This window comes from Orycteropus afer, unplaced genomic scaffold, assembly GCF_000298275.1.
Source record: "Orycteropus afer afer isolate SDZICR_OR568_19922 unplaced genomic scaffold, OryAfe1.0 scaffold00342, whole genome shotgun sequence".
In the NCBI taxonomy this organism is placed as follows: Eukaryota; Metazoa; Chordata; class Mammalia; order Tubulidentata; family Orycteropodidae; genus Orycteropus; species Orycteropus afer.
This window is the reverse complement of record NW_006921929.1, coordinates 3,200,263-3,209,664: the sequence shown is the minus strand read 5'-3', so window position 1 is coordinate 3,209,664 and position 9,402 is coordinate 3,200,263. Positions and strand designations below refer to the sequence as shown.

The following is a 9,402-nucleotide window of genomic DNA, read 5'->3' as shown; positions in this document are numbered from 1 at the left end:
CCACCTCCTCCGTGAGACCTGACCTCCTAGTCTATGACTCTTCCTCCTTTTTCTGAACTCTGAGAGCATTATTCCACCATCACCCCACTTGGCATATGCAGTTTTTGCCTTGATTTGCATGATTTTCCTTTCAGGTTACCTTTTGGTATGATATCAAATATTTATTGATTAAAAACTGGAAACTTGGGAAGACTGAAAACCCTCTAAGACTGAAAAAAGCATGTTTTCTTAGAAAAGCAAACCTTTACATTATGGAAAATTTAAAATACATATGAAAGTAGAGAAAATAGAATTATGCACCCTCATTACTTATCACCTAGTTTCAGTAATCAACTTGTGGTCAATCTTGTTTTATCTAAAACATTACCATTTTCCCCACACTAAATTATTTGGAAACCAATTTCTGACATCACATAATCTCTTCCATATATATTTCACTATATACCTCTAACAGAATGAATGTGTGTGGCACAAGCGGTTTGCAATTGGTTGCAAACCGCAGTTCAAATCCACCTAGCAGCTTTGCAGAAGAAAGAATTGGTGGACTGCTTCCATAAAGATTACAGTCAAGACTGGGATCTTAAAAGCTTGCAAGTGGCCATATAGATGCAACGATGGGTCTTTCCTCATGAAGAGCAAAGAAGAAGGAAGAAAACCAAAGAAGCATGGAAGCAAGTAGTCCAAGGGACTAGTAGACCATGAGATCCTCAGGCTATATGACCACAAGGCCAGAAGAACTAGATGGTGCCCAGCTACCACTGTCAACCACTTGGAGGGGAATCTGTGTAGGAGATCCTGGATAGAGTGGGAGAGCAATGTAGAACAAAACTCAGTATTATTTAAAAAAGAAATAAACAAAGACCAGGCTTGCTGGTCTGATGGAGCCTGGTGAAACCCCTGAGACTATGGCCTCTAGCTGTCCTTCAGGTCTGGAATTGAACCCACTCCTGTGGCATATGAGCTGAACATTTACATTAGGTGGATACATTCTTTGGAGAGATCACTCATGGGAGAATAGAAGGGCAGTGTATGCACAAGGAGACGTTGGGGGGTGGGGCAAGAGTGCATGGGAGGGAAGGACACAGGGAAGAGGTAAGACTATGGGGAGGAAGTGGAAAGAGAGCTGCTATATTGTGGGAAATTGCAATCACTGTCATGAGACCAAATATGTATGAACTGCTGTATGGAAAATGAAATCGCTCTGTAAACTTTCACCCAAATCACAATAAAAATTAAAAAAAAAAAAGATTACAGTCAAGAAAACACTATGATGCAGTTCTACTCTTAACATGTGGGGTCACTATGGGTCAGGGGGCTGACTCCACACTCCACATTAGCTAACAACAACAAAAATCTCTAAAAACAAAGATTCTTTTCCAAAAATAATAACCACCACATCAGATACTCTTGTGACCCTTTCAGAGTGTTCCAGCCTCACCTGTCTCTTGTTTGGTACTGCGTGGGCTCTGAGAGATTTAACGTTGCCCCTACCTTCTGTTCTGTGCCTCTCAGGCTTCCCTGTTTTCACCACCAAGGAGCAAGCCCAAACCTCTCTGGATTTTTTTCAAGTAAAGATAGGAAAAATGTATTAAAGTAATGCAGTTGATCTAGAAATTGGATGTGCCATAAGAAACTACTATTAATGAGATGCCTGCTCTGAGCCACCCTGCGAGAGTGAGGGAGTTAAGGGGGGGGGGAATCTTTGACCAATAGAAGACAAGGGTCAAGGATGAAACTCTCGCCCTTTTTTCCCTGCTTGCTCAGGGACAGTCCTGAGATAATTAAATCAGCTAAATCAACATCAGTCAACCCCTCAAGGGTGCAGGTCTGAGGGCTGACCAATCAGTCACACTTTGGTGGTAACCTGTTCCTGCTGAGTCCAACTCAACTCTACTCTATAGGACAAAGTATAGTGTTTCCAAAGCTGTAAATATGGAAGCATACTGCTGTATCTTTCTCCCATGAAGCAGCTGCAAAAATGCAATGCAACCACTGCCGTGGAGTTGGATCTGACTCACAGCGACCTCTCCTTGGTTTTCCGAGGTGGTATCACCGCAGAAGTAGATTGCCCAGCCTTCCTTCTGAGGAGGGAGTGGCTGGTGGGTTTGAACCGCCAGCCTTCTGGTTAGCAGTCAAGTGCCTTAGGCACTACGCCACCAGAGGCCCCCTTGGAGCAGCTAGTGGATTTGAAATACCAGCCTTTCAGTTAGCAGTTGAGCACTTAACCACTGCATCACCATAGCTGCTTACTTTGGTGATAGACACCTCAATAAAGCATCCTTTTATTGACTTCGCTTTCTTCCCTGACTTACTCCTCTTGTCCCTCACTCCTGAGGACTGTCCTTCCTATTAAAATAATAGCTCATTAGCTTATGCCTCAACATCTGCTTCCCAGAGAAACTCAGGCTAAGAAAATCACAATGCCATCATTGTACCTTAAAAAACAAAACAAAACATCCTAAATGGCAAAAATTCTTTGCTGTTATCCAATATCTAGTTCACGGGCTGCATTTTAAATGGTAGAATTTTAGCAATCAGGTCAAGCCAGTCATCCATTTGTGACCCTATTCCTCTTCTTGTTTGTGCCCTGATGAGATGAGGCAGAAGAGGCAGAAAGGCATGAGCTGTAAGGTGAGAGACAGCATGAGTTAGGAAGCAGAGAAGGAAGGAAGAGTCTGAGAGATTCATATTTTTCAGTTCAGAGCCAAACTGCCTTTGTTTTTTTATTGTGAATATCCATTATTTTCCATATGAAAATTTTTTAAAAAAAGGAAAAGACTGATCTATTTGTAACCACGCAACTCTAAAGTAGGTAATAATAGAGATCTTGTAATAGCTAATAATCACTGAGTTTACTTGACTCTCACTTTACTCCAGTCTGTCTGTTTTAGCTCTCACATCTCAGAGTTGTCCCTGATGTGCTCTCATCACAAGATTTCAATGATTTCTAGCCTCAGCTAACTGGAAGGGTCTATATATTTGACTTCCTGGAACAGGAAAGAAAGGAAAGCCAAGTGCTGCAGGGAGGCCACTCACACACCATTTCCATGGTTTTCTTTGAAGATTTGTACCCTCTTCTTCCATAGATGTGGGGTAAGAAATTCCACCTGTGCTAACCAGTATGGTGGCCACTAACCACATGTAGCTGCATAAATGTATATTAACTAAAATGAAATAAAATGAAAAATTCAGTTCCTCAGTTGCACTGGCCACCCGTCAAATGCTCAATAGACACGTGGCAAATAAATGGCTCCCGTATTACACAGAATAGAGCAAGTTTTATTGGGCAGCACTACCTGAGACATGCTGATGAGAGGCTGTGGCAAAAACCTGGGTCTGGCTTGCAATCACCTCACTCAACTCAGAAATAAAGACTTCTTTAACCTTTAAAACTTTTACCTAATTCCTTCTCATTATGTGTTGGCTACACTTTGAGATCTATTGTCTCATTTTATCCCAGCAGCCAACCAGGCAGGTAGGTAGAACTGATATACTTGAGGAAATTAATATTTCCTTTACAAACAGATGTTCTATCAAAGTCATGGTCATGCTGCTAATTAGTGGCAGAACTTTTATTCAAGTGTCAATCTCTTGGTACAGCCTTTCAGTTGATCCCTACTGCTTGCTTTTGGCCTATTTTGCCCTACTGATGTTATCGATGTTTTGCAAAAAGTATCTAATTCTCTTTCTATCTATTTGGAAGAAATTAGAACTTATAATTTAACACAAAACTATTGATTACAATTCAATACAAAGCACTATCTCAATACTCACGCTGTTTCCTTGGCAGGGTTAATCTAAGCAATGATTTAAAATCCCCTTCACCAGAAGCTCTTTCCTACTACCTCCACTTATATTGCTTGAAATTTCTGTGTTACAGGGTCGTGGGGTTAAAGCATTACAGTTTAGAGACTTACATGGGACAAAGGAAATTGTGGTGTCAAAGGAAATTCTCCTGGCAAATTGTCAATTGTTTGAGGCACCAGACCCTGAAAGGTTAAAGTTCTGAGCACACTTATTAATACAACTCTCGTTTCACTCTGAGACATTTTTTTGACTCCATCAAGCTATTTTCTGCTTGACTTTTGGGAAATTCCATCCACAGCCTACAGTATTAGTTTCATTTTAGCATCTATTCTTCCAACTACTGCAGAAACCTTGAGTTACTCAGACTAGAACCACTTCATTCCTCTAGCCCCAGAAAGACCATCTGGGGTGAGTGTGGGCTCTCCCAGTCTGATCCATTTTGAGGTGGGTTTTTTTTTCCCCCTTCACTAGAGTGGGTGGCAGCAGATATGCTTATATTTTCTCCCTCCATTCAGGATATGTGTGTGCATGCCCATCTGCATATTTTCTAAAGACAAACATTAATCCTTAATGATTACACAGTTTGAATCTATCATTCTGTTGTTGTTAGTTACCGTTGATTCGATTCTAACTCATGACTACACCTGCATGCAGAGTAGATCTGCTCTGTAGGATTTTCAGGCAGATTGCCAGGCCTGTCTTCGAAGAGAATTTCCCTAACTGCTTCATAATTTGCAAGATCACCTCTGCTTATAAACACCTGCATAAAGTGTGATATTTCAATTTACAAAGGCATGATTAATTTCTTAGATGAACTTCCATTCTCCTTCCAAGTCTCTGTGTGTGTGCATACTGGGGGAATGAAGGGGATTGTTTTATATGTATATAATATAATGTAAAAAAAGTCCTCTACTTTCATTTAATAACATGCTTTGGACATATTGTTTTTATTTTGAGAGAGGTGTTATTCTTTCTAATGATTGTTTCATTCAATAATTCAGTTGTATGTCTAGACCCAGATGTCATCAAGTTGACTGACTTACAGCAGCCCCTTATGTGTCAGAGTAGGACTGCTTCATAGGTTTTTCATAAATCTTGTGTCATCCTCGTGCAGGGGCCACTCCAATCTTCTCTGTATTGTTCCAATTGTAGTATACGTGCTGCCAAAGCAAGTAAATCACAGGCTTTCAATGGCTTATTTTTCAGCAGTAGATTACCAGGCTTTTCTTCTGAGGAACATCTGGGTAGACTCCAACCTCCATCCTTTCAGTTGGCAGCCAAGCTTCTTAACGTTTGCACCATCCAGGGGTATAATCATAGAGTGTGACATAATTGGTTTTACCAATCCTCTACAAAATGGATATTTAGGTTATCCCTCCACCCCTACACCCCTTAGAAACAATGTAATAAACTTCTTAGTGCATATTTCTAGAGGATAAATTTCTGGAAGAGCTGGTCCTGGGTCAAAGGGTATGAACATTTTACATTTTGATTACTTGCCACATTGCTTTTCAATAAGGTTGTACCAATTTATTATTACTTAAAATGCTGCTGGCATTTTCATTTTAAGTGAAATAGGAAACTTAAGCCAAATGGATTAAATTCTGACTTTAGAATTAAAAACCTCAGTTGGTGGAAAAGAATTATTTGGGCATCAAAACCTTCTTGGTACCCCTAAAATCCCAGTAATCCCCACTTTCCTCCCTTCATTCATTTATTCAATCATGCAAGAAATATTTACTGAGTGTCTATCATGGTAAAGATGTTCCTGAGTGGTGCAAACAATTTGCAATCAGCTCTTACCCTAAAGGTTGGTGGTTGGAATCCACTGAGTGGGACTATAGAAGAGAGCTGGTGATATGCTTCTATAAAGATCACAGCCAAGAAAACAAGATGGAACAGTTCTAGTGTGTAACACACGGGTCATCCTGAGTTGGAATTGACTTGATGGCAACAAGTTTGGCTTTTTGGTTTTATTGTGGTTGGTGCTAGTGATACTGCAGTGAGCAAGATAGATGAAAATCCCCCTGCCCTCCTTCCATGGAACTTACATTCTAGGGGGCCAGGAAGCTGGTGCACACTGAAGAGTAGGATATAATTTATTTCTTCTAGATACTGAACCTCAGCCAAATGAATTGTTACAGTTTACAGACCGTAATTACTCAGTATTTCAGAGAGATAAAACCTATCTTCTTGGCTTGAGATTGTAAAAGAAAATTTTATATCCTAGTCTCCAAAACGTACAAGAAATGTGTACTCTTCATGTGCAGTTGTGGTAGGCTGCTCAGCATCCGTGGCAACCCACCATATCTTTTATCAGCTCTAGAAGACTCTCCTAGGAAGAGCAGAATTGACAGAAGGCTCAGAAAAGACACATTTGCAAACAGTTCATGTGGAACCAAGTGAAACTTTTTTTTTTTCCTGATCTGAATTCAAGTTCACCAAATTATTCTGAGGTAATTAAAAACCAACCCAAAAGAGCCCGTGCTGCTCTCAGTGGATCCAAAGGGGATTACTTGAATGATAGCTTTTAGAAAGCACTTTGTTGCACAGTATGTGGGAGGCAACAAGAAAGGCCAGGCCGATTCCTGGTGAGACTTCAACTAGAATATCAGAAGGTATGGCATGTGTGGAGTTGGGGTTGCATTTTTAATGAACAGAAACAAAGGCTTCTGTGCTCTGTGCTGCTACTAGTTCCTTCTGCTGCTCTCTGGTAGGTTTCAGCCTGTGGATTCTATCCTTCAGTCATCAATGTGCTCAGGATATCTAGAATGGCTAAAGGCAGCTTTTTTTTTTTTTTTTTTTTTCAGAGAGATGCTCTTAAAAACTTGCATTTGCTGTCTCTTCTAGGGTGGAAGGGTCCAAGGTAATCAAATGCTAGAGAGTGAAAGGTTGATCCCCTCAAGGGATGGAACCACACTGAGAGCTCGACTTTGTGGCTGGCAGATAGGACATTTGGCAGTGGGAGTAATTAGGGGTGGAGTGGTCTAAACTACTGGACCCATATAGCCTCTATCCCTGCCATATGGCTACTCCTTCATAAACCTATTGGGTTAGCCTTGTGGTAGGTAGCTAGTGACAGAGCTAGCTGATATCAACTGGCCAAGTCGTTCTGTCTACTAGTGCCTCTTTCTGGGTTGAAATTCTCTGGTGGGCATTAACATATGATACCAAGATCTTCACATGTTGTGCCTGCTCCCATAAGTCCATCCATATGCCTTTTCTACTATCTGCCTTATCCTCAAACTTCCATCTTTCTTTTCCCAGGCCTCTGACTAATCAGCTCAGACATTCACCAATGCTACAAATTTATATATGATGTTACCTTAGGCTACTGTTCTTTCCATACCACATAGATGACCGAGGGCACTGTCCACTAGGAGGATTTCAAGTCTTTCAGGGGCACCTTTGAGTGCTTGTAGTGTAACACAATACCCACTTACTAAGCCAATCCAACCATGCATCAGACATGCTCCTTTTCCTTATCCACCAGCTAGCCTTAAGGGAGCCACCTTTGTTCCCCCTTTCTCTAAATGTGGCCATACATTTGAGTTGAGAAGATACACTGAAGCAACACTGGTGATGACATGGGGTTCTGTGACTCCTGGTTATACAACTTGGGCCCTTTCTACTCATTCCTTGTCTCAGATGTACCACTCTCTTTCAGTGGATTGCTGTTTGCCCTGATAACTTTGTGGGTCTGACAGAACCTAGCACATGATGGTCTCTTGATGTCCAATATGGTTAAGCACTTTGTCTTTATCAGGACCTCGCAGTTAGCCAGGGCCTGTTTTCTGCTGCAGATGGCATGGGCTTGCTCCAGAACCCAAGCATTCTATATTGTGATTACCCTACTGGGTCTTCCTATAAACTCCACATGGCATCCTTTCCCACCACAGGTACCATTAGTACCCTACAGCCTGTTGCTTCAATTATAGCCTGGATCTGTTTTAAAACCCTTTCTTGTTCTAGGCACCACTCGATCCTGAAGCATCCCATATCATTTAGTAGTAGGTTCAGAGCAGTATTTTGTGAAGGTTTTGCTCAACAGTGATTCTACCACCATCTGTTGCTATTGAGTCAATTCTGACTCATGGCACCCCCATATGTGTCAGAGTAGCACTGTGCTCCATAGAGTTTTTAATGGCGGATTTTTTTCAGAAGTACATCAGCAGACCTTTCTTCCAAGGTGTCTCTGGGTGGGCTTGAGCCTCCAAACTTTTAGTTAGCAGCTGAGAGTGTTAACCGTTTGTATGATATATTCTGTATTTTGAATGTGAAAAGAAACTAGGACATTATTATTGTTATTAGACTTTTGGGATATCTTGTTAAATGTGGGCCATCCATAAAAATGTTATTGAAAAAGTTCCTCCTTAATCTACTTTCATAAAACCAGAACTGTGCATTCTGTAGGTATTGATGTAGAAACTGTTTGGGCAAAGGCAAGGAATTCCAGTGAACATATCTTCCTTTAGGATGCCCTTTTATGACAGGTTTTTCAAGGATTTAAAAAAATCTTTCAATCTCCTATGCCCTTAAATAAAAATTTTAAAAAAGAATGAGAACCTGCAGCATTCTGAAAAAAATCAAGCTACATAGACATTTTCAAAATCCATTTAAAAAATATGTCTAGCCCTACCATGTGCTTGCTTGCCTTGTTAAATTTTCTGGTGACAGTAATAAGAAAACAAAAGAATTTTAGAATTAGCATTTTTATGCTTCTCACAAGTGGAAAATTCAATTAGGTCTGGTTCTGAAGGAAATGTAAAGTGGGATATGTGGAGGCTATGACTAATAACCAGTCAGAGCAGTCATAAAGCCATGCATGTCAACTGTTTTCCTGCAAATTGGTAATGTTAGCTCTCCTAAATTGGAACCAGTGACAGCTGGGTGCAGGAGGCTGTTAGACCATCAAGCAGTTCTGAGTTACTCTATTTAAGAAGGCAGACAATAGCTAATCTCATTTAATTCCTGAAATTTGCCTCTGTTCAGAAATTTCTTAATATGAATTGCTGCATGATCAACTTCTCTTTGTTACAACAGATTTATAAGATCACTCATCCAAAGATATATCTGGCTGAATATGTAAAAAAGCAGAGCAGAGACTTTTGGAAATTTCTAGCATCAATTTGGCTAAGTTAGAAAAATGTGTAACTATTTGGAAGCCTAAATAATCCATCAAAACAAGCAAACAAACACACTCACTACCATCGAGTCAATTCTGACTCACTAAGACCCTCTCTGGTAGTGTACAACCTAAGGCACTTGACTGCTAACCAGAAGGCTGGAGGTTCAAACCCACCAGCCACTCCTTGGAAAGAAGGTTGGGCAATATACTTCTGTAGTGATACTGCCTTGGAAACCCAAGGAGGGGTTGCTATGAGTTGGGTCTGACTCGATGGCACTTGACAACAAAATAGCAACAACAAGACCCTCATTGGATTGCCAAGGTTGTAAATCTTTACAGAAGCACATTGCCTCACTTTTCTTCCATGGAACAGCCGGTGAGTTTGAACCACCAACCTTTTGGTTAAAAGCCAAATGCCCTAACCACAAATAATCCATATATGTGTGTATGTGTGTGTGTGTGTGTGT

General features: G+C 40.7%; 1 non-coding gene across 1 annotated transcript; it reads right to left on the bottom strand.

The window, feature by feature from the left end:
* Positions 1 to 4,875: 4,875 nt before the first annotated feature.
* On the bottom strand, positions 4,876 to 4,979 carry LOC122151242. The gene has a single exon (XR_006164047.1). It is a non-coding gene; the product is annotated as a U6 spliceosomal RNA (small nuclear RNA).
* Positions 4,980 to 9,402: the final 4,423 nt, after the last annotated feature.